Below are 25,312 nucleotides of genomic sequence, written 5' to 3'. Positions count from 1 at the left end.
CAGAAAAAGAACTCTGGGAGATGACTAAAAACCATTACATTGAATTCCCAATCCCTATATTTATGCACACCTGCATTTTTGCATTTCCTTCACAAGCTAATTGTACAATAATTCAGAGTCTGATTCTTTTTGTACAGCAAAATAATGTTTTGGTCATGTATACTTATTGTGTATCTAAGTTATATTTTAATATATTTAACATCTACTGGTCATCCTGCCATTTAGGGGAGGGGGGGGGGGTAAGAGGTGAAAAATTGGAACAAGAGGTTTGGCAATTGTTAATGCTGTAAAGTTACCCATGTATATATCCTGTAAATAAAAGGCTATTAAATAAAAAATTAAAAATTAAAAAAATTAAAAAAATAAAAATAAAAAAAAAAAAAAAAAAGAAAAACATGGTCAGACTTGCACAAAATAATGAAAAGGAAAACGAGCAAAACTAAGAGAACAATGTATACGGTAACAACAATATTGTTTTCAGAACAAGTTTGAGGGACAATTAGGTGGTACAGTGAATAAGGATTTGAGTTCAAATTTAGCCTCAGACACTTGACACTTACAAGCTGTCATTTAATCTTAACTGCACTCCCCCTCCACACCACAAAGAACAATGGATAAGTCATTCTGACAATTTAATAAATACCCAAATTAAACACAAAGGACATTTGGAGACAGATGCTATCTGCATTCAGAGAAAAAACTGACAAATAGAAGTATGTATAGTTTTACATTCACACACATCCACATTCATACATATATTTATGCTTAATGAGATCTGGGGAAGGGAGAGGGGGAAAAAAAGAAAATTACATATAGTATATTATCCTTTAGTATATATTTTAGTATATTTAGTATAATTTTAAAGGAATATCAAGTTGTACATAATAGATTTGCAGTTTCATGTACAATCCTTTTCTATATATTCTATTATGGAAATGTTTGTTTTATTTCTTAAGTTCAGAATAAAATAAATAAAAACTTGTTTTTTATTAAAAAAAAATTATAAAAGACTCTCCTGGAAATTCTGCTAAGACAACCTGAATAGCCTTAATTGGGGGTTCAGTATGAGGAGGAGAATCAACACTCTTCCCCCACATCTTTCCTTCCAAGCTGAAAAGTTCCTCTTGCTCCCAGATTCAAGGGCTATCTCTTCAAAGCAAACTCTCTGAAGAAAACCTCTAACACTGTATCTAACCTGAGTTGTCCTGTGTTAACCTGAATCTCATCTGAAAAAAAGCCAGCTCTTTTCCCCTTGAGTACAGTACCTCAACCACCTTGTCTGTTGTTTTTCAAGGTAGATCCTCAGCCCTCACTGAACTAAATTTTGAACAGGCTGATACAGACAAGATTACTAGGAGTTCATGTGATAGCACAAAAATGTCCCTAGGATGCATTTGAAATGCATCATCACACTTGCAGCCCTCAGAGCTGATAGGAAATGTATAGATCTCAAAGCCCAGCAATGTCACTTTGTAGGTAAGGACCACCCAGAGAAAGAACCTTTGCACAGATCTGATTTACATAACTCAAGTAGCTTCTGATGGGCCCAATTCAGAGGCAAGTTTCATATCTTGATGGTGTTTTATGGCCATTTACATAAACCATTAGGTTTATCGATTCCATGAGAGGTTATATATAAAAACAGAATAAAAGTAATTAAGATCAAGCTCTACTCACTGATGAATAAATGGAAGAGCTGAAAACAAAAATACCAACTGATTAAACAACTACACAACTCATCTGTTGCATTGGTATCCTTGCAACATCAAGGGCTCAGAACCCTCAGCATAGGGGCTGGGCTCCTAGTAAAGTCTGCAGACTAGAATCTCTATTGGAGGAAAACCATTTGTAGGAGTTTCAGTTTGCCTCACCTCACAGAATTCAAAGTGTCCTATATTATATGTACCTCTGTACAAGGAAAATTCTAAATGATTTTTGTTTTATGCTTTTCTTGGAATAAATAAAAAGAAAATGTCCTGCTAGAGACCTGTAATGGAAGCAATGAATGCTATTTAGAAAGGCATAGGAGAATCCTTACTGAATATGGGCTTCTATATGTTAAGAGATTTAACTCTACTTCCCCAAAATGTAAAATGCATCCTGTAGAACCCGAAAATGCTTTACATGTCTTTACTTGGCTATAAGTTACTTTGAAATAAAAATGTAAGCAGTAATAATTCTCCATTAACCTAGAAAATATAACAGGGTAACTATAATAGTGAATGTCTCTTTTCTAATCCATTACTTTCCCTCATCTTAAATGAAAATAGACTTGAAGTCATTAAAATGTCCAACTAAAAATATTTTTGAATTTGCCATTTAGTTTCCAATTTTTTGTGATTCTATAACAATGTAATTCAGCAATTCTCCAAGTACGATTTGAGGTCAAAATTATTTTCATGATAATACTAGGAAGTTTTCATTTCTAACCTGGTAGCTATCAATAAATGTAATCCACATAAACAAAAACTCTTTGGAGAGTCATCAATAATTTTTGAGGATGTGAAATTAAAAGGTTTGAGGACCACTGAGAGTCTAATTCAAGCTCCAACATTTTATAGATATGGAAATGAAGGCCCAGAGAGATAATGGCAGTGTTCAAAGTTACACAGCTAAGTGATGCCAAAGCCCAGAAAAACCTGGTTTCCTAACTCCCTATCTTTCCATTACACCACAGGCCACTCCACTTCTAAATTCTCATGTGTCTCAAAATGGAATGACAATGGAAAGGGCTCTTTAGGAGGAAAGAAGATTCCCAAGAACAAAAAAATCAATTATCAAGAGGAAGTAGTCTATGATATACTTTAACAAATGCAGTTCTAAGAATAGGGACAGGACCTTATTTATCTCTATATCTACCTTTGGGCTACCTAGCAGAGTATTTACTATACAAATAAGTACTGAGTGAATCAATGAATGGATAAATAAACTATAATTTAGAAAGGTCAGGAGAGTAGAACAGTGCAAAAGATGGTCCTAAGCCAAACCCAGGCAGGATCAATTTTTGGATAGCTGAAGAGCCAAGAACCAGTTTGTTACTAGATTTGGCCCTAGTTTATATAGTTAGCCTGCATTTGGTACATAGATACAGTGATAGACTTATGAGTCAGGAAGTCCTAGATTTAAATTCTGCTTCTCCTATTTTGTAGCAGTGTGACCACAAACAAGGCACTTATTTCATAACTTTCCTGTAATGCTGACTGATTGATAATTCCTCATGGCTTCCAATGAGACCGTAGCACAGCCAAGTATTGTGCAAACTTGAAATTAGGACTGGAATCACTTATAAGTTTTAAAAAAAACTCAAAATCTATGTCTACCAAATCTCACAATTTTCCCATGACACTCTGATAACCCTCTTCTCTTTTCACCTTTTATTCAAATTTATTTATTAGTTTCAGCCTTTTCATTCCTGACCAATTTTTTTCCAAGCAGTAAATATAGGCAAATGTGGAACATTTTTTTCTCTTAATATCATTTTATTTTTCCATTTACTTGTAAAAATAGTTTTTAACATTCATTTTTGTAAGATTTTGAGTCCCAAATTCTTCTCCTCCATTCCTTTTCCACCTCCCTCCCCAAGACAGCAAGCAATCTGATATAGGTTATACATGTACAATCATTTTAAAGATATTTCCATATTTCTCATGTTGTGAAAGAAAAATCAGAACCAAAGGCAGAAAACAACAGGAGAAAAAAAAGGCAAATCTCCTTCCCAAAAAGGTAGCATGTTTTGATCTGCATGGTTTCCATTGTTATGGAAATTTTCTAGCAATTCAACTGGACAATTAAGATTTAGATCAAACACTCCTCCAAAAACCTACCAATCCAATCAACCATGGGATTTTCCGAGTCACCCAGCTACTAAATGTCTGAGGTCACACTTGAACTCTGCTCCTCTGGAATCAAGTGCCCTGTATGACACATTATTGCACTAGCTGCCCAGCTTTTTGTTTCCCAATTAGAAGATGAGTTTTTAACTTTATCCCCTCTTCTTAAAAGTTGAATTCTCCAGTAATTCCTCAATTTAAGTGCCAAGTACTTGAGCAGGCAGTCACACTCTGATTCATTAATGACTCGAAGACATCTTTCCCACCTATTCCTTGTGAACTTGGATTGGGCTCAAGGAGTCACACAAGCACAGAAAAAAGTACAGAATGTCATCTCTAGAACCAACCATCTCATTTAAAAGAAGGAAGAAAGTGAGATCCAAAGAGATTAATAATACTCTTACACATGTCCAACAGTTGGCTCCAAACACGTCTCACTAAAATCATTTGGCAGGTGCATGCTGTTTCCCAGTTTATTAAACACTTTCACCTACATGACTTCATATAGCAGGTTATCCCCATTTTCGAGGTGAGGAAACAAAAGTTCAAGTTCAGCGGCTCGGTGACTAAACTAGGTACAAGTGGCAGAACCAGAATCTGTGCTTGCAGCCGTTTCCAACCCACCCTTCCCAGGGTTGCTAAATGGATATTCCCAATCCCCAAGTACAACCGTGAGCTTCTTCCTCAAGAAACATCTGACTCTACTGCCTTTTCAACCCAGTCTGACCCATCTTCCCATTAATGCACTGTCTCCTTTCCACCTAAAGGAGGCACCTTTCCGTCCCCCGTCTTTCTATGCACATTCTGGCTTGCCGCCCAAATCACACTCAGAGTGTGATTAAAACTTAAGACCCACGCTCCCCAGCCACAGGTGTCCAAGGTAAAAAAAAGCAAACAAACAGCCACCACCCATCCAGAAGTGACCCGTGGATGACAGGTGTTGTGGGGTCACTCAGGAGTGACTCGTGTGGGACGCGTGTTGGGGGGTCACCAGAATGAGACTTTTAGGCCATTGTGTGACATGTGTGTTCCGCCTGCTCCTGGGTGGCCGCTGGGGTCACTCGGGTGGGATTTGTGTGTGACATGTGCCTGTGCCAAGAAACACGCCACGTTCGAGCCCAACCCCCCCCCCCCCCCCCCCCCCCCCCCGGAGTCTGCCTCCACCCCCCAGCAGAGAAGAGACCCGCAGGATCCACGAGTCAGAGGTGTCCAGATCCTGGAATGCCGCGGAGGGAACCGAGAACGCGGGCAGTCGGACCCAGACCCTGGGCCGTGCAATCCGAGCGATGGAACTGGGATGTGCTCAGCCGCTCTCGGGTCCGACCCCTTCACTTTACAGGCGGGGAAACTGAGGCCCGGCTGGGGAATGGAAGCGTCCTGGGAAGTCTAGCCCACGTCCCTCATGTTACCGGGGCGGGAAACTGAGGGCCCCGGAGCCCAAAGGTGCCAGGGGTCGCGCCCCGGCAGGAGTCGCTGTCCGCGCCGGGCCTCAGTTTCCCCGCGGGGCCTCGGGCCTCCCCGACCCCTCCCCACCCAAGCGTCCGAACCCGTCGGGGCTCCGGCGGAGCAAGGCCCGGCTCGGTGTCCCCGGCCCCCGAAGCCTTGCGGCTCCGAAGCGACAGCCTTCGCCTCACGTAGCGCCCCCTCCCGCGCCGGGCCCCGGCCCCGGCCCGGCCCGGCCCGGCCCGGACTCCAGCCCGCCTACCCCGACTCACCGGCGGCTGCAGGGACTGATCTCACTCAGTCCCTCGGCGGGCCCAGCTCCGGACCAGCTCCTCTGGGCGCCACCACTCGCGGGGGCCGTCGGGGCCGGAGTGACGCGGCAGCCGCCCGCTCCCTCCCCGCTCCAAGCGCGGCTCCCCCTCTCGCTCTGGGAGTTTGGTTCGGCCCGACTCCGCCCACGCGCCGCTCGTCCGAGCCGTCAGCTGGACTGGAAGCGCACGTGGGGGCGGGGCGAGGGCGGAGTTAAAGTGCCGGCTTCAGGGGAGGAGGCGGGGCCGAGGGGCAGGAAGTGGGAGGGAGGCGAGGCTGAGGGTGTGTGGGTCCGGAGGGAGGAGGAGCGGGAGGAGGAGCGGGAGCCGGGGTCTAGCTCTGCCAGGGCCCGCGGCGTCGGTTTCGAAGCCAACCCACTAACAAGAAGTCCGAGCCGAGTTCCCCAAGCGCCGGGAACACAGAGAAGGGGGAGGACGGCCCCCGAGTCCGCAGTCTAGCGCTGGGCGCGGCCGCGATCAATAACGCCCCCTCCACCTTCGGAAGAAGCGCGCTTGTCTAACCTCGGGGGAGGTTGCGTTTTCGGGGAGGGGGAGAAGCTGGGAAGGCGGGTCTTGCCGAGGGGGGGCGGAAGCTCTCCGCCGAGTTTGGGAGAGCTCACGGCCATAGAAAAGAACAGAATCCCAGTCACACTCATGGAACATCTGCCGGCAAAGCGCTCACCGACGGGCGTTCCGAGAGGCAGCGCTCAGCGAAGGGCGTTCCGAGAGGCAGCGCTCGCCCGCGGGGGGGGGGGGGGGGGGCGAGGGGGGTCATAGCCCGCCGCGTTACCGTCCATCTAGTACGGCCTAGAGATGCGCTGGAGTTGCCCGGGCTCCCCGAGGGGGATGACGTCAGGGGGTGAGGGGGCCGGGACTGCAGGTGAACCTCCCTGAGGAGGGGGGCGCTCTGCCCGGGCACCCGGTGCGGGGAAGCCTCCGAGCCCTCCGGGCCCGGGCCAGACCTAGGACGGGAGGTGAAGCAGCGGGGACCCTGGCGAGCTAAGGGCTTAGCGTGCTGAGGCGCTGCCCGCCGGTGACTAGGGCCAGAGAGACGAGCGGGGCAGCCCCGGAGGAAGGCGCCCGTGGGAGAAGCAGCAGGAAAGGGGAGACGGGAGACTGCCTACCTTCTAGAAGCTTACACGCCCCTGTCTCCCCTCCCCCACACTTGCTAAAAGTGGTGGTGATGCGTCTCCCCCCACTCCCCCACAAAAAGGTCTTCAACTTGTGTCCCAGCTCCTGACACCGTCTGATGATCTCTGTTCGCGGTAGTGTGGCCGAGGGTATCATTCCCAGCCTTAGAAATAAGCAGTGAGAGTTAGCGTCACCTCCCCTTGCACCTGCCGGGAAAGGAAGCCCGGGAGGGATGTCGGGATTAATCCCGCGGGACCGTCGCAGGCGTCAGAAAGGGGCTTCCGAGTCGGGCAAAGAGGGGCTTAAGCCGGACTGCCGGTGAGCAGTGAGACTGGGGGCCGGTCACTCAATCTCCGCGTTTTAGCATCCTCGCGTGGAAAAGAGTAATGTTTTTACTCCCTAAACCCCGGAGGAGGTTGTAATGGACCTGGGGATAAGGGCCGAACTGTCATTTCCTTCCCATGTAACTTACAGGCTTAAGAAACTTGCCTAGAGCGCTCGCTCCTCAAGGAGCTTGCATTCTATCTGCGAAGCGCCAGCCATGGCAAGCTAACCTGGCTGGAGAACCCCCGAGAAGCATGAATTATAGAGCTGGCAATGGCCGCTGGGGGCCAGACTATGAATGTCAAACCAAGGACTTCGATCCTCAGGAGCGCTTAACTTTTGGGGGGGTCACGGACTCCTTCAGCAGCCTAGAGAAGATGATGGGCCCCTTCTCAGAGCCATGTTTTCAAGTGCATAAAATAAAATCAAAGTATAGTTGCAAAGGAAACCAGTCACACTGAAAGCCAGTCATCAAAAACTTTTTTTTTTTTAAATTTCATGAACCCCAGGTTCAGAACTGCTGTCCTGGAGATAACAGGGAAACTGGAGTTTACTGAATAAGAGAGAGAGAAGATAAACAAAGGAGTGAAAAACATTCATTGGATGTTTTGTAAACAGCAGGCATTGTGCTGAGTGCCTGGGGTGGGAGACAGAGGTGAAAGTGCACCGGACAGTCTCAACCTTCAAGAAGTTTACAATCTAATGAAAGTCTATGAGCAAATGTACCATATGTACAAGTGAGCTGCATACAAGCTATACAAGAAATTGTTAAAAGAGAGGAGGTGCTAGAAGTAAGAGGGGTTTAGGGAAGTCTTCCTGAAGAAGATGGGATTTGAAGGAAGCCAAGAGCCAGAGGAGGACAAAGAACTGTCCAAGCATGGGGAAATCGCCCAGAGATGGTGTCGTGGAGTGTAGGCGGAGCGCAGAACAGCAAGGAGATCCATGTCTTTGGATCAAACACTACGTGGTGGTGAGAAGATCTAAGTTGTAAAGGGCCTAAAAGCAGGAAGAATATTCCAGGCAAAAGGGGGCAAGAATCTGAATTAGAATATGATTCTAGGAGTGGAAAGAAGGAATGCATGTGAGAAAGGAGGTGAAGCCAGGACCAAGAGTCATGTTAATTGGGGATGGGAAGAAAGAGAGAAAAGGAAGGATTAAGGATGACCCAAGTTTGCAGACATGGGGGGAGAGAGATCTTGGTGCTTTCAACCCATCTTATGCTCTTGTACACTTTCCTTCACCTGTACCTTTGTTCATGCTCCCGTCTTGTTCTCTCTTACTTCCACCCAGATGCCTTCCTTTCCTCCTGTCCAGATGCTCTTCATCCTGCAAGGAACAACTTTAGCCTGCCTTCCACATGAGGCTTTGTCCAGTACTTCCAACACTGATCTTTCCTTAACTGATACAAGCCTAAGTCTAATGTTCCTCCCTCCCCCCCCTCCACACCACAGAGTCACAGATGTAGAGCTGAAAGCAACCTTATCTGCTCAACTCCTCCATTCTACAGAGGAGTAAACTGAGGCTCAGCAAGGTGAGTGACTTGTTCAAGGTTACACTGTAGAATGTATTGCATGTTGTGATGAAGCTGAACTCTCACCATTCTCCTCATTTAGACCTTTCACCTCCGGCACTCCGTCCCTGGTAGCCCTGTTGTCCTGACTCATGACTGCCTCACAGGGTTCTCTCTAGGCTGGCTCCAGTAATCTTTTTGTTTCTTTCATTAAGCATCACAAACAGGCACTCTGCCCACCCCACCCTCCACTAAATACTCTTTACTTTATGCTTCTGGAACCATAAATCAAAACTGATTGGTTCTCAAAGGGGTATGTCAAACTAGTCCTTTTGTTTCTGTTTTGTTTCACTTGTTTCTGTAATCTAGTGCTTAGTAAAGTGCCTGATAGAACTTGGGCAAGTACTTTTTCGTTCATCCAATAGAACATAAGCTCCCTGGGGACAGAAATGATTTCACTTTTACCTTTGTATTCTCAGCACCCAGGACAATTTCTGACACATCTTAGCAGCTTAATAAATGGTTATTGATTGATGGATTGTAGATTCATATCCCCCTCCAAATGCCTTTTGCTATTCTATGAAACAATCTTCTAAAATTCCCTCTATATATTTGTATAATAAGCATTGCCCCCTAAGTACCATTGAGGAGGTCCTGAATAGTGTATTAGGCAGAGAGAATTGATCCCTGAGGCAAGTAGGGAGGAGGCGCTCATAGAGATCAGTTTAGTTCCCCCCTCTGGGGAGGTTGTCTAGTCTAAAATCCAAGTCAAACTCCTGAGACCCACCCTCTGAAGTAATCTCATCTTGCCAAGTCCAGTCAGAAATCCCAGTCATATGCCTCTGATTAAATTTTCCCTATAAAATCTACTTATGGGGAGACTCCAAGCCATGTGGTCTCTCCCCTCACTCCACTATGCTTCTCAACTCCACTTCTCCTCCTTGCAGCTAAGTCTTATAGGGTGCTAAGTCCCTTTCAAGATTTAGCCTGCCAGCTTCCAGTTCCAGCCTCACGAGTGCCTCCTTTCTACTGGGTAACTGAGTTCCACTGAGGAACTTGGCTTTCATATGCTCTCCTACTTTATTTCCTATTTGCCATTCCTTATGTCTATTGTACCCCTTCATTTTGTCTGTAAGCTCTTCCCTAAATAAACCTACCTTTTGCCCAAGAGAATGAATGGCCATTGGGAATTCTCCACATGACCTAACCCCACTTCTGGTGCCTTCCATCAGGGTGTCTACATCACCCACATCACCACACTTCCCTGAGGAGAAGTTTTTGCTAGCTGAAGTCCTTTATGGGTTGGTTTGGCCTCCTGGCTATGGCAATAGTTTTGCATATGTTTTTTCTCTAGAAAATAAAGCTGATCATTCCCAGGCAAATGGTCCAGACACAGACAGTCACTTAGGAACAAGGCAGGAGATGCGACACTCTGATCTCTGGGATGAGCTAGTATTGGGGAATAGTGGGAAGCAGCCGCCCCCTCTCACCCCAGCAGTCTTGGAAGGGGAAGGAGAAGAGGGAAGACATTGTCCCCTGGAGGGGATCTCCAGGACTGGGGTTTCTTGGAATCAGAGCATAAGGGAGAGGGGAAACATTAATTATATGTTTAATGATGAATCCCAGAAACAGCAGCAATTAAATGAAGTAGTAAAAAACACTTCCATTATTATCTAGAATTCAGTGGAGATGCCCCAGAAGGGAATTTCCTCAATGAGCAGCACCCCCCACGGATAGGAGAAAAAATTGCATTTAAGCTTTTGGAATTGACAGCAGATTATTCTCCCGATGTCTCTAGTTACAAGGAGGGGAGAATAATAAACTACAATCCTGATGCTCAGGAAGGAGACAGAGAAATCCTTTCATCTTTACCAATGGTGAAAGAGCCCAGGAAGTTAGACCTGATGTACCAGAATGAAAATGGAACCGAAGTGGTAGAGTTTGCAGTATCACAGGATAAAAGGATAACTATTTGTTGGAAAGAATTGATGGAACCAAGACTAATTATTGAGCCTCACACTGACACTCCAAGTATAGAACAGGCCTGATCTTTATCATTCTCCCAGTGTATATGAAGGGCTAAATATATAGTTTCAAATAGTTTATATTTTTGTTTGCTTTATGACCTTGTGAAAATGACTATAGGTTGGACCTTTTCTAAATAAAGTATTTCAACAATAAAAAAAGAAAAAGAAAAGAAAGCTGATCAGAGGTAATGTCTTTACTTTTATCCATTTCCCATTTTTAGTGACCAGCTTATGTTACATTATCAGCTATGATTAAATGCAGTTGTCTTCTCACCTTTATCTTTTCTTCTAAATTGACTATTATTTTATAAAAACAGAAAGGAACTGTCCAGGGCTGAGATGTGATTTCTATTTTTAAAATTTTATTTCTTTGTTCATTCATAGCCAAAAAAAATCACCAGTTAGTTTAGACTCTTGAGAGACCTCTCAGATACTAACTAGCCTTTCCAGTTTAGTAAAGTTTGCCACCAGGAGGCATCAGAGGAGAATTATTATACTCAGTGATGGTGCATAGAGCATGTCACTGAATCTTGTATCATTTTCTGGTTTTAGAGTCAGGGGATCTAACGGATCTTCCGATTGGTGTTGATTATTTATATGACCTTAGGCAATTCCCTTCTCTTTGAGCCTGAGTTTCCACACGTGTAAAAAGGAAGAATTAGACTAGATGATTTCTGAGGTAGCTTCTGGCTCAAAATAAGGGAAGGAGAGGGGGAAAAGAGGGGAGGAAGGAGAAAGCATTTATTATATGCCAGACACAGTGATGACCTGGGGATACAAATGTAAAAACCAAGGTAGTCCCCATCCTCAAAGAGCTCACCTCAGTCTAAGAGAGGAAGGTAACATACAAGGAAAGTAGGGGCTGGAGTCAAATGGTCCAGGAATAAATGCTCTGTGATCTTGTATCTTTCATGCACATTGCTTGGCTCATTGTAGATGCTTTATAAATGCTTGTGTGTTTGAATGACTATTTTGAAATGCTTGAAGGCACATAGTTAATTAGTCCCTGAGCTAGAACTAGAATCTTTAGTTACCTGCTGGTAAAATATATATATATATATACACACAGAGACTAGTCCTGTTGAAAAGGTACAGTTCTCACTTTAAATTTAACATCGTCATTCTCCATCCTCTTTGTAAAGGTGTCAGAGGCACTTGAAATTCCTATTTGATACCCAGCCAAATTCCCCACAATCCTGTTCTGACTGTTGCACTGGCCTGAGAATGGATCAACTATATCCCTAGACTAACAATACTGATTGAAGATTCATAGCTCCCACCCCAGACATTGACATTGACCAAGGAGGAGAGGAAAAAGAGAAATGTGATTCTTGTGTCTGCAGAAAATCAAACATGCTTCCTTTCCCTTTCCCCTTTTCCCTAACACTTACTACGAGTGCCTGGCACAGATGTGATGAAATTCTGTTGAACTAACGTTGAACTTGAGTGATTCCATGTTGATTCTAAATCGTTCCAGGACTCCTGCAATTGGCTAAGAGAGTGCAATATATCACAATGTGTGTGAAGGAAAACTTCAAGTTATCGTTCCTTTTCCAAAAGCACCGTCTTCTCCCTACAGTTAATTGTCAGTTTTGTATTTCACCTCTCTGCTATTTGTGTCCCTGTCTCCTTAGCAACAGGTACGTGTCTCTGTGGTTCTGCTTTTTCAGTCCTATTTAACTCTGAGTGAACCCATTTAGAGTTTTCTTAGCAGAAATACTAAAGTTGTTTACCATTTCATTCTCCTGATCATTTTTTCGATGAGGAAACTGAGGCAAAACAGGGTTAACTGACTTGCTCAAGATCACATGGCTAGGAAGTATCTGAGGTCAGATCTGAACTCAGGAAGATGACTCCTAACTCCAAGGGTGGCACTTTATCCTCTGTACTCCCAGATGCCCTGTACCTATCTCTACCATATATTAATTATAGCTTTAAAAATGTATTTGGAGGGAGGGGGCAGCTAGGAGATGCAGTGGATAAAGCACCACCCCTGAAGTCAGGAGGACCCGAGTTCAAATTTGACCTCAGACACTTAACATGTCCTGGCTGAGTGACCCTGGGCAAGTCACTTAACCCCAATTGCCTCAACAAAAAATAAAAAATGTATGGGGGGGAGGGACAGATTCCCCTCCTCCCTGGGCGAGCAGAACTCATGGGGCTAGGAAGTAGTAGAGAAGGGGGAGATTTAAAAAGTATCTCTATTTTTACATGCATTCATAATATGCCCCCCATTTATCAACAACAAATGAAAAACTAAACTCTGATCAACATTCATAGTCCTACAAAACAAATTCCCACGTTGACCATACCTGACCATGTGCATCTCTCACTGCATTTTAAGGAGGTGACATGTTTCATCTTCAGGATTCTGGTCTCCTGCTTTATTTTTGTATTGATCAGAGTTCTAAAGTCTCTCAAAGTTGTTTTTCTTTTCCTATCCTCAAGTATAAAATAAAAAAATAGCACTTACTTTCCTGAGCTAGGGTTAGAATGAAATGGGTTTCAAAGGCAATCCCAACAGACTTTGAATAGAAAATGCCATGTGCATCCAAAAAAAGAACTAAGGAGATTGAATTAAATCAACACACAGCTATGTTCATTTCTTTTCTCTGTTGTTTGGTTTTTTTCTCTTTTCCATGGTTTTTGCCTTTGGTTCTGATTTTTTCTTTCCCAATATGGAAGCAACGTGCATTAAAATTAAATTAATAAATAATAAAAGAGTGAAATTAGATAACACAGAAAAATTTTTTTGCAAACCGCAGAGTGCTATTTGGAGGCTATGATGATGGTGGTGGTGCTCATAGTACTCTCTGGTCTCCTGCTTCTGCTTTTCATCTGCCTGAGTTTGTACAAGTCATTTATATCTTTAAAAAAAAAAAAAACAGCTATTTCTTATGAGGAGATTCAGGTTTTTAGCATTTCTCCAGCTTTACAGTGTAGACACTCAGATTACAGGTAGCATTTTCCCTGATCTTCAGCCTTTTTTGTATAAGAGTTCTTACCCTGGAATCCCTGAATTTGTTGTAAAAACTTTTTGATAGCTGTATTGTAAAATGGTTGATTTTCTTTGTATTCATATGGTTTTGTTATATTCATTGAAAAATAGATTTCTGAGAAGGGGGTTAATAGGCTTCCCTTTGTTTCTAAGGGGATCCAAGATATTTAAAAAAAAAAAAAAAAGTGAGCCCCTGGAAGAACAGAAGCTGAAAAACAAAACCTAATAGTACTTCCCTCTCAAGGTTGTTGGAAGGATCAAATGAAGTAATATTTGTAAAGTGTTTAACACAGTGCTTGTCACATAGTAGATGCTTAATGAATATTTTTAGTGCCGTTTTTTGCACTGTAGTCAGATGGATTGGTCTGTGTGTATCTCCCATGCTTTTTAAATTAAAAGGTTGTTAGCTAGCAGCTGCATGTAGGAATTTTCTTACTTAATAAATGTTTCTTTGCTTGTTTGCTTGCTTGCTTAAGAGCTAACTCATCCACACAGAAACTAGTAAAACATGCCCAGAAAAAGGATTTCTCCAGCAGAGGCTTGGAGGGCTGGTGGAAGCTTTGGAACTGAGGGAGGGAGGGATGTGGAGTGTATAGGAAGAGCAGTTTTTCCTGGCATCAGGCCCAGCTGGGCTAAGTGGAAGAACAACTCTGTACACTAGAAGGGAATTAGGGGTACAGAGGTGCAGGGTCAGACAGCGTAATCTGGAGAGAACAAAGCAAACAAGGCAGGGCAGAAGGGGCCATGACATTTGAGGACTGAACATCTAAGCCATTCCAGGCTGTGGGGCCCAGGGAAATTACATAATTTCCTCTGAATCCCATAGTTAGGGAAAGCTCTGGGGGTTTAAATCTTCCTTCATTGCCAAGACAAGCTGTGCAAGCACCTGCCCAACCCCTCCCTCCTGAAAAGGATCAGGAGTCAGCCTTTCTAAAGATAATCACTCCTTTCACTAGTTCTTGTCTTCTTTTCTTTTATTTCCTCCTTTTCTCTAGGTTTCTCTTTCTCCTCCTCCTCTCCTCAGATTTTTTTCCATGCTTTTCACTTGCCTGACTCTCTTTCCCTTAGTCTCTTTGTCTTTGTCCCCCTCCTACCCACTCTTCCTCTTCACTAATCTGGGGGGGGGTATTTTGATTCTCCCAATTATCTTTTGTCTCCCTTTTCCTGTCCTTTCCTCATCCCTTTTTCTCTTTTGCTCTTTTTCTCTCCCTTCTTCTCCTCCTCTTCCTTCTTCCTTTCTCACTCCTTCCTCCTTTTCCCTTCCTCTTTTCTTCTCCTTCCTCATCCTTCCCTCCTTTCATTTTCTCTCCTTTCACCTTTCTTTCCTTTTTCTTTCCCTCTCTTCTTTACCCTCCTTTTCTTTCTCCTTCTTTTTCCTTTTTCCTTCTCCCCTTCCTTCCTTCCTTCCTTCCTTCCTTCCTTCCTTCCTTTCTTTCTTTCTTTCTTTCTTTCTTTCTTTCTTTCTTTCTTTCTTTCTTTCTTTCTTTCTTTCTGTCTCTTTCATTTCTTCTTACTCCTTTTCCTCCTCTTTTCCCTTTTCTCATTCTCTCTTTCCCCCCTCACATCTCTTCCCTTTCCTTTTGTCTCTTTTCTCCCAAATCTCTCTCTTCAGGTTCAGTGTTACAATCACAATTAAAAATGACTTTTCATGATTTAGCTGTTGGGGGTGGGGCACAGTTGGTTTCAGGACAACAGCTTTCCCCTCTTCCCCACCCCTCACATTGTCCCAAGGATTCAATCTCTGAGTAAGTAATTGCTCCAGCTCCATTAATATTTGCTGCTATTCTACCATCACATTATACGATGGCCAGAAAGTCAGTCATTTATTTTTGTAAAACCTCATGCTGCTTTGCATTTGCTTCCAGTTTCCTAGAGGAAACTGGTTTATCCACTATGAAAGAGATGATAAAGGATGAGCCCTTGAAGGGTGCTGGGGGGCCCTGATGTCTCCCCTAGGGAGACTTCTTTTTGCCCTATCCAATGATCATGGAATCCTAGATTTCTGAATGGATGGGGCCCTAAGTGTTATCAAGTCTAACCTCCCCTCCTTTGAAAGATGATGAAACAGGGGCCCATGGAAATTAAGAGATGACCTAGCATCAAATAGATAGTGCCTTTATAACATAGTTTTAGGTCTAGTGCAGCTAGGCCATCTTAATTTGCATTTTTTTCATTAATTCTCTTGAAATTTTTGAACTTTTATGGTTCCAGATGGAGTTTGCTATTTCCCCTAGCTCTGTAAAATAATTTCTTGGGAGTTTGATTGTTTTGGCACTGAATAAGTAGGTTAATTTAGGTAAAATTATCATTTTTATTATATTAGCTCAGTCTACCCATGAGCACTTAATGTTCTTCTAGTTGATCACAACTGACTTTATTTGTTCAGAATGTGTTTTGTAATTGTGTTCATATAGTTCCAGACTTGGTCTTGGCAAGTAGACTCCCAAATATTTTATATTATCTAGTTATTTTAAATGGAATTTCTCTTTGTATCTCTTGTATCTGGACTTTGTAATAACATGTTATTCTATGTAATAACATAGAAATGCTGATTTATGTGGATTTATTTTGTGTCCTGCAACTTTGTTGAAGTTGTGAATTGTTTCTAGTAGTTTTTTAGTTGATTCTCTGGGATTCTCCAAGTATACCATCTATTCTAATTCCTTGAATTTCTTTTTTCTTCTCTTATTACTAAAGCTAACCTTTCCAATACAATATTGAATAGTAATGGTGATAGTGAGCAATCTTGTTTCACCTCTGATCTTATCGGGAATGATTCTAGTTTATCCCCATTACATATATTGCTTGCTAATGATTTTGAATAGATGCTGCTGATCATTTTAGGGAAAACTCCATTTATTCTTATATTCTCTAGTGTTTTAACGGGTGTTGGCTTTTGTCAAATGTTTTTTTCTGCATCAATATTAATTAGGGAAATTGATCTATAATTTTTTTCCCTCTATATTGACCCTACCTGGTTTAAGATCAGCACTGGATCTGTGTCATAAAAGGAATTTGGTAGGACTTCTTATTTCTCTATTTTTCCAAATAGCTTGCAGTTTTGGAATTAATTGTTCTTTATATGTTTGGTAGAATTCATATATAAATCCACCTGGCCCACACAGGTAATATCAAAGCCAGGGTTGGAAGTCAAGACCTCTGACTGGACAGCCCATACTCTTTCTTCCCAGCCTTATTGTGCTTCACTTTCCTCATTTATAAAATCAGAATAATACTAGATAATATGAAATAAGATCACTGAGCTCAGAAAAGCCTGAGTTCAAATCCCAACGCAAACATTTATTAGTCTGGGCACATCATTGATTGTATTTCAGATGCATCCTCATATGTGAAAGGGGGAATAACAGCTTCTCTACCTTCCAAGGTTGTTGTGAGGATCAAGTAAGATATCATATGTAAAGTTCTTTGAAAATCTTAAAGCACTATATAAACACTAGCTATTCTTATTATTGTTATTATAATCTGGAGTGACTCAAGTTCAGTCCCCTTCTGAAATTTGCCAATCACATGTGTTTCTACAAGGCAGAAGATATATCCATTTTGTCTTTTGTCCCTGTACATAGTAGGTCCTTAACAAAATGAAGTCAATCTGCACCTGAAATTTCATTTTCTCATCTGTAATACCTATAGGAGAGGGACTGAACCTTGGGGATTCTCAGTATAAGGAACTTCCAGATGAGAAAACCCCTTCTCCTAGTTCAAGCCAGCATTTTTTCTTAAGGACAGCAGCTTGTCTAGAGTCACAATGAGGCAGGACACTAGGTCTTCCTGGTTCTGGAGTCAATTCTCTATCCATTATGGAGATTAAGGCTAGGCTTTTAATAACACCTCCTATTCTTACCTAAAATCTGAGAAATGAGATAATATTCCTAAAGTATTGTGCAGGGCACACCCAGGAGAATGGTTTTTGTTTGTTTGTTTTACAATAAATAACATTGTAAAGACAAATTATGAAAGACTTTGGAACTCCGATCAATGGAATGACTGACCATGATTTTGAAAGTCCCATGATGAAAGATGCTGGCTTGAAGAGGGATGGATTCAAGGTACCGAAAGAGAAACACATTTATAGATATTATCAGTGTGGAAATTTGTGTTAGCACATTTGGTTTGGTTTTTCTTTTTTTTTTTTTTTTTCCACTGGAGGCTTGGGAAAAAAACAAAATTATTAGTTGAAAAATTAAATTAAACTGCAACACATAAAGTGCTCCATAAACCTCAAAGCATCTTATCATCAAGTTGTAATGAAAATCATCTTTTCTCTACCTTTAAATTCAATGTTAAATGACTTGTTAGGCCATAGTGAAATGGGAAGGAAGAAGAAAGAGACATAGATTTTCATGAATTGCTTTAGTTCTTTAAAGAACACTTAAATTATCTCAATTAATTCTACAAAAGGGTAAGTGACAAATGCCTTGAAGGGGGAGTACGTTTTAAAAGTCAGTACAGTACATAGGAGCATAGTCAGACTCATTCTTCAAAATCTTTTAATTGCCCAGAAAGTACAATGTGGTATGTTTTAAAAGATAGAACTGGAAAAGCACGTGAGTCTCTTTAAAAAGGAGGGCAGTTGTGGGGTCAGGAGGGTTCCTAAGAATACAAATGAGGGCCAATGATTTGCTTGTTTTTTGTTTTATTTTACTTTTTGATACCAGTTGCACTATCGATCCAGGGAGTGTTATTGATGAAGAACTTCTCAAATAAAAGGGGAAAACAACAAGTGAAGATTCAGTTGGCAGGAGAACTGATGATTAGAGGACAAAAATGTTCTTGAAAACATGTGATAGCATGTAACTGGGCAGGAGAGGGTGACCTCTCACCTTGGGGACAGGAGAAGACCAAAGGGCACCATGGACAAGAGCAGGGCCTTTCCCCATAACCAGGGAGTCCAGAAATAGACTGGTTGGGAATGTGATGGAGAAGATATGCTCGGATTCTCCTTAGTGTACTAGGAGGCTCACATTGAAAGGCCCTGGGGGAGAGGGGAAGACCAAAAAACATCTCAAGCTCACTCCTGAGCATCCCCTGGGGCATATATCTCTAACTTCCAATTGTTGTTTGTTTCCATTTTTACTGAGCACACAAAGTTGGGTTATGTAAGCCAGAATACCATTTAAGTGTCAACAGAGCTAAAGAAAAGAGAAGGAATTGTTTGGGCTGGGAAAGGAGACCTAATCCTTTGCCTCCACCTACCACTGATCCCACCTTCTATCGTACTTTTTTTTAGACTTGTGATTTTATTGGTGGAAGGAAAGAATTAATCATGAAAAATCTCCCTCCACTAAGGCAGACCAGCCCTGGCTCTTGCACTAAGAGATGAAATGATTTACTTAGGGTCATCTGGACAACATGTGTCATTGATGGCATTTGAATCTAAGTCTTCCTGACTGAAACAGCTCTGAGAACTCTACAAATAACTACCCCTTAACATTTATTTTATTTCCCATGTATGGAAGAATTGCACATATTCAACATATATTGGATTAGTTGCCATCTAGAAGAGGGGGTAAGGGGAAGAGAGGTAGAAAAATAAATCAGAACACAAGCTTTTGCAAGGGTGAATGTTGAAAACTTTATGTGTGTGCATATGTTTTGAAGATAAAAAACTTTCAAAAAAAAAAAAAACTTCATTTCCAAGCACTTTTCTTGTTGTGATGTCCTACAAATAGTGCTGGGATCAAAGACCTGATGCTAGCTGCGGGGTTTTATATAAAACACTCTCTCGCCGTTTCTCAGTGCCCTACTCTGTCAAATATGACTGTTGGACTCATGGGCTCTAGCATTTCTCCTGGCTCCAATAGTCTATTTCCCCCTGTCTTTATACCATTCCCTGTGAGGCAAGGGAAGAAGGAGAAATTGTTTTCCTCAGTTTACATATGGAAAACCTGAAGCATGGAAAAGTTGGGAAAAGGGTAAATTTAAATTTAATGGAAAAAATATAAATTTTAGAATACAAGCTCTTTGAGGGTAGGAACTATGTGACTTTTGTCTTAGTAAGTCCCAACACCAATATAGTTCCTGGTACATAGTAGACAGTTAATGCAAAATGACTGATTAATTGGGTGATCTTGCAAGGACCATCACAAGTTAGGAGTGGCACTAGAGCTGAAATACATTTTCACGAGAGAATCTCACTAGTTTCTTCATCTGAAAAATAAGTGGTTCTAGATCGTCTCTCAGATCCTTTCTGGATCTAGATCTATAATTGGGCTAACCCTGACCATCTTCTAGAGTTCCAGAAAAAGACAAATGTCACCCAGTCAACCAAGATGGAGCCGATAACCCTGTCTCTCCGTATTGTCCAGAACATGAGCCTCATTTTATCTCAAGGCCATCATGTCATTGATTTGATCCTTTTTTAGCTCCCATATGTTCATAGAAAAACAGCAAAGTCCTATTCTCTGTTCCTTTACAGGCATGGCAAGGCAGCATCTCTCCATCCCTCACTCTTTGCTTTGGAATCTTAGATCGTCCCGGTGGCAAAAGGTGAACCTCAAAGTTTGACAGCTGTAGTCCTGGACTTCCTCTTCAGCCCAGGGTGGTGGGAAGAGCCTGGGATGGAGCAGTGGAAGCCTTGAGTCTGACTTTGGCTCTGCCATTTACTAACTGTTGACCTTGGAGCCAATTGCTTCCCCAGTCTGAGCCTCTGCCCTCCTCCCTCTCATGTCTCTCAGTCTTTCATTTTGGCTGGCATCCCCAGTAGTGGTCATAGGTCAGGCTTGCCTCTCGTTCTTGCTCGGGACAAATTGATCTAAATGGTCTCTAAGCTCGGGGTTCTAAAACCTTTGACAGGAAAGGTTTGCTTTCCACCTTGCACTTTCTATCTGCTATTCAGCTACTCAGGATCCTGAGGCTAGCTCTGTCACTGTGTGGTCTTATATAACATACTCTCTTCCACCTCTCACCTTCCTTTCCTCCCAGCTTCTTCACCTTTTTTTGTCTGTGGCCACCAACTTCTCCCAAAACTGCCTTTTCCAACAGGGAGATTCATTATACAAACATATGACAGTGATTGTGATCCAGAATCCAACAGTGCCAGACTCAGGAATCCAGAAGCTCAAACTCAGAAAGAGCTCTCTGGAAAGGGGGCAGGGGCTCGGTCACGGAGACCAAACTTCTCAAATTATAGCTGAGAAAAGGGGCCCAGGAAGGCTGCGAGCCCGTCTGTCTGGAAGGGAGCCAGGAACTACATACCCTTTTCTCAGTTTTCATGTGTGGAAAAGGAGTTTCCAGGCTCTCTGGAGAATCATATAGAAGCCGTCCTTAAAAGATCTGGTTCTAGCATTACTTGGATCACTGCAATATTTGCATGCAAGAGGACATGTGTGTGTGTGTGTGTGTGTGTGTGTGTGTGTGTGTGTGTGTTTATTCTGAATAAGAGCTGGGAAAGGAAGCACGTTACATACAAGCAACATCTTTATTAAGCATTCATCACCCACCAGATACTGAGGCTCAGTGGTCCAAGTGGGCTCCCCACTGGTCAGAAGGATGGAGCTTAAATCTCAGCTCAGCTAGAATTTGTGTGATCTTGGCCAAATTATTGGCTTTCCTTGAGCCCTCTGGAAAATAGGGGCTTTGGATGACATCAGGAGTTCTTAACTGGGTTCCACACACCCCTTGAACCAATGGATAAATTTCAGCGTGCATGAATGTGAAAGGCCAAAAATAAAACCAGATCCGTCTTTTTCACTAACCTTTCACTAATATCTAGCATTTCTTTCAATTATGAGTTTAGGAATAACAGTAACTAAAAAAGGGTCCACAGTGGATCATGACACACAAAAAGGTTAAAAGCCTCAGTGGTCTTGGGAACTGGACATCATGAGCACCAAATATCCCTGGCAGTGTCTAGCCCCTCGCTTCCCCCACGGTACCCCCCTCACTGTACCCCCCCCCTGCTCACCAGCAGCATTGGACATCATGGGAGGAAACAGGGGCAGTCGCCCCTCCAGTGATGGAGAGCAAAGTGTGGGAAGAAGGAGCCCAAGGGCTGACTGAGCAACTCACTCACCTGGGATCTTCTTGGGGCTCAGGAGGACTTTCCGGAGGGGAAGGGGGAGCTGCACTTGAACCGGGAGTGTCCAGAAAGCTGAAGCACTCTCCCTAGGAGGTTCCTCTTGGACAGGTCCACGAGCCTTCTCAGGGCTCCGGGGGCTGGGGTGACAGTGGCGGTGTCAAAGAGAGTGCCCAGGGGGTGCTCCACTGAGTTTTCCGGTCTTTACCAATCTCTGAACCTCTGACTGCGTTTTTATGGGAGGAGAAGAGGAGGGGCTACAGAGATTATGCTCCCCCGGCCAGCCCCCATCTCCTCCCTCTTCCTCTTCCAGGAGCTGGCAGTTTCCCTCGAGCCAACAGCCTGTTGCGCCCCTGAATTGACGCACAACAATAACAACCCCTGGATTCCAGGGACATTGACTGCCCAGTGATGGCCAATCAGCATTTCCCTTTTTCCTCCTCCCTTCACTCCAGCCCCGTGGAAAGCTCAGGGAATTGAAATGGGAAGACCTGAAGTGTTCCTCTGGATCAAGGGGGAAGGCAGCTAGGAGACTCAATGGGAGCTAAGGCTTTCTCTGTCCCAAGATCTATGGGCAAATGAATGCCCCGACAGGTGGGAGAGGGGGGCCACAATGGGAAAAGCAGTAGGTGCTTGGAAGAATCCTTCCCGCTTGCTTCCTTCCTGTGTGACCATCGGTGAGCCAATTCTGTCCTTTTCACCTCAAAGAATCTGGAGCTGGAAAGGACTCCCTCTAGTCCTACCCCAGCATTCTACAGGGGAGGACACCGAGTCCCAGAGAGGTTAAGGAACCAAAGACCCTTGCTTTAGAACTGAGGCTTTATACAGGGGTGGACACTGAGTCCCAGAGAGGTTAAGGGACCAAAATTATAGCTTTAGGACTGAAAGAGACTTTATACAGGAGAGGACACCGAGACTCAGAGAGGTTAAGGGACCAAAGACCCTTGCTTTAGAACTGAGGCTTTATACAGGGAAGAAAACTGAGTCCAGAAAGGTTAAAGGACCAAAAACCATAGATTTGGAACTGAAAGAGACTTTATGTAGGGGAAGACACTGAATCTAGGGAGATTAAGGGACCAAAATTATAGCTTTAGGACTGAAAGAGACTTTATAAGGGGAGGACACTGAGGCCAGAGAAGTTAAGGGATCAAAGATCATAGATTTAGAACTGAAAGAGACTTTAAAGGTTATCCAGTCCATCGCTTCATTTTACAATGGGGAAAATGGAGGATTAGAGAGAATGTCCAAATCACAGGGTCTCCCAGCTGGGTCCCAGGATTCACGAAACCTTTTAGTCCAAACTGTACCTGAGCAGGAATTTCCTCCTTAAAATACCTGAGAAGGCTCTGCTTAAAGCCTCCCAGTGAGGGAGAGTTGCTACTGAGGAAAACAGCCCATTCCATTGATGAAAGACTCTGCCAGGGATGGTTGGGGCTCATGGCATCCAGTTCCCAAGACCACTGAGGCTTTTAACCTTCATGCCATGATCCCCTCTGACAGTTGGATGAAAACTATGGACCCCTTTTTAGTTATTCTTATTTCTAAATTCATAATTGTAACATAATCATACACAGTGACTTGCCCCGTGTTAGAGGAGTAGGAAGTGTCAGAGGCAGCATTTGAACCTAGGACTTTTAACTCCCCATCCAGTGCTCTTTCCACCATGCTAGGCTGTGTCTCTTGTAGCCCTACTGCCAGCGGTTTATTCACCTTAGTGATCTAAGTCCAGGAAACCAGGGCCTAACTACACTGGAAAAGGTCAGTTTGTTTGGGGTACCTTGGCCTCTCCTGACTCCCTTCCTTCCCCCCTTTATCTCAGTGCTTTCACAATTGATCTTCTCTCCCCAAATCGGATCGTTCTCTACGGTTTTCTCCTTTCTTTCTTCCTAATCAACTCCCCCCAGACCCCCCATTCCAGTATGAAAATGGTGTTATGCAATTTAAGTAGGTTGAGATAGATGTGACCAACTGGTAAACAGATGGGAGGCAATAGATGGGAGATTTCTTGGGGCCCCTGCCTTTCCTTGCCCCAAGAGTCCCAACTGTTCTTTTTTTCTCCCTGAGGCAATTGGGGTTAAGTGACTTGCCCAGGATCACACAGTTAGGAAATGTCTGAGACCAGATTTGAACTCAGGTCCTCCTGACTTCAGGGCTGGTGCTCTAACCACTGTACCATCTAGCTGCCCCCCAACTGCTCTAAGAAAGAGTCCAATTCCTATCTTCCCTGAGGGTCTGGAAGGGAAGGGAAACAACTTTACTCTCAAGCAATCCCCAAAGTCCCTTCTGGCATCTTGTTGTTTCAAAGTCTTGAGTAGAAATGTTGGGGTGCTTCATAAATGTTGGGGTGTGTTATAGATTTGGGGGTATGGGGCATGGGTTAGGGCATCATCTCTGAAAGAATTCAGGTTTGAACTGTCTCCAAATCAAACATGGGAACTTATTCGGGCATTTACTTGGAAGAAAGGGCGACTCACTCTGTGGGCTTCCTCCTGAAGGAGAGGGAGCAACTTAGCAGTGTGGTGAGGGAAAGGAATAGGGAACAGGAGGAGACAGAAGAGGACTTGGGGAGAGCAGGGAAATTGGATGATCTTCGAGGAGATTTTGCAAAAATTGGGACAGTCTCAAATAAGGTATACATGAGAAAAGTGAGAGCATGAGAGAAAGACCAAGAGGCAGAGACACATGGAAAGACAGACAGAGGGAAGAAGAGAGATAGAGAGGAGAGAGAGAGACACAGAGAGAGAGAGACACACACAGAGAGAGAGACAGACAGACAGACAGAGACAGAGAGAAAGGGAGAGAGAGAGACAGAGACAGACAGAGAGAGAGAGAGAAAGAGAGACAGAGAGAGAGAGAGAGAGAGACAGAGAGCGACAGAGAAAGGGAGAGACAGAGACAGAACTAGAGAGATACAGAGAGAAAGTGAAGGAGGAAGGGAGGGAAGGAGAGGAAGAGGGAGAGGAAGGGGGAGGATTACTGGGATTAGACAACAGCTAAGATTCCAGCAGGAAGAGAGGGAATGCAATCTCTTGTAGCAAAGAGAGGGCTGAATTCAGAATTAGAAAGACGTGACTTTTACTCCCAATTCCAACCCTTACTAGCTAGGGAACATTTTTTAACTCAGCCTCTCTGGACTTCAGTCTCCTCAGTAGTAAAATGGGCATAGTAGTAGCAGCACCTACAATCCTTATAGTGATTGGATGAGCCAACAGATAAGGTAAATTGTAAACATCATTTGAAGTGCTTTGTAAACTTTAAAGTCCTCTACAAATGTTCCAGGTAAGGACTGGCCTCTGATTTCCTTAATGTCAGAAACTCCTTCCTTCAACCAACACTTTCTTTGCAACGCAGAGAATTCCCTTGAGATCATTAAGGGACTCACTCAGGGTCACCCAGCCAATGTCAAAGGAGAAATGGAAAAATCCAGATCAGAGCCATGAAGATGGGCCAGAATCATGCTCCATTGGGAAGCGTGCAATATTAAGAGCTCTGGAAGACACGCAACATGTTGGGTGGATCCCCAGAGATGATTTATGGGAGGACACCGATAATAGTTTCTGAGGATAAAATGACTCCAATGGTTGCGGCATCCTCAGTTGGGGAAAGGAACCACATCAATGAGATCACAGACCCAGCGAACACAGACAGGATGAACGCCCTGGTGTGCCTGGTTCTGGAGATGAAGAAGTCCTCAGCTGGGGCTCCA

At 43.5% G+C, this 25,312-nt stretch overlaps 1 protein-coding gene across 2 annotated transcripts in view; it reads right to left on the bottom strand.

Moving 5' to 3' along the window:
• The window catches only part of LOC100933747 (NADPH--cytochrome P450 reductase), an 83,360-nt gene extending 61,606 nt beyond the window's left edge, over positions 1-21,754 (bottom strand). The window contains exon 1 of one of the 2 annotated variants that reach the window (XM_031967977.1): positions 21,604-21,754. The gene's annotated coding sequence lies outside the window, so the exon portion shown is untranslated. Of the gene's footprint in view, positions 1-5,545; positions 5,670-21,603 lie in introns of those variants that run through there. The other variant, XM_031967974.1, reaches the window with a different exon arrangement.
• Positions 21,755-25,312: the final 3,558 nt, after the last annotated feature.

The sequence above is a fragment of the Sarcophilus harrisii genome, chromosome 4, assembly GCF_902635505.1.
Source record: "Sarcophilus harrisii chromosome 4, mSarHar1.11, whole genome shotgun sequence".
NCBI classification, from domain to species: Eukaryota; Metazoa; Chordata; class Mammalia; order Dasyuromorphia; family Dasyuridae; genus Sarcophilus; species Sarcophilus harrisii.
This window is presented reverse-complemented; position numbering and strand designations above follow the sequence as displayed.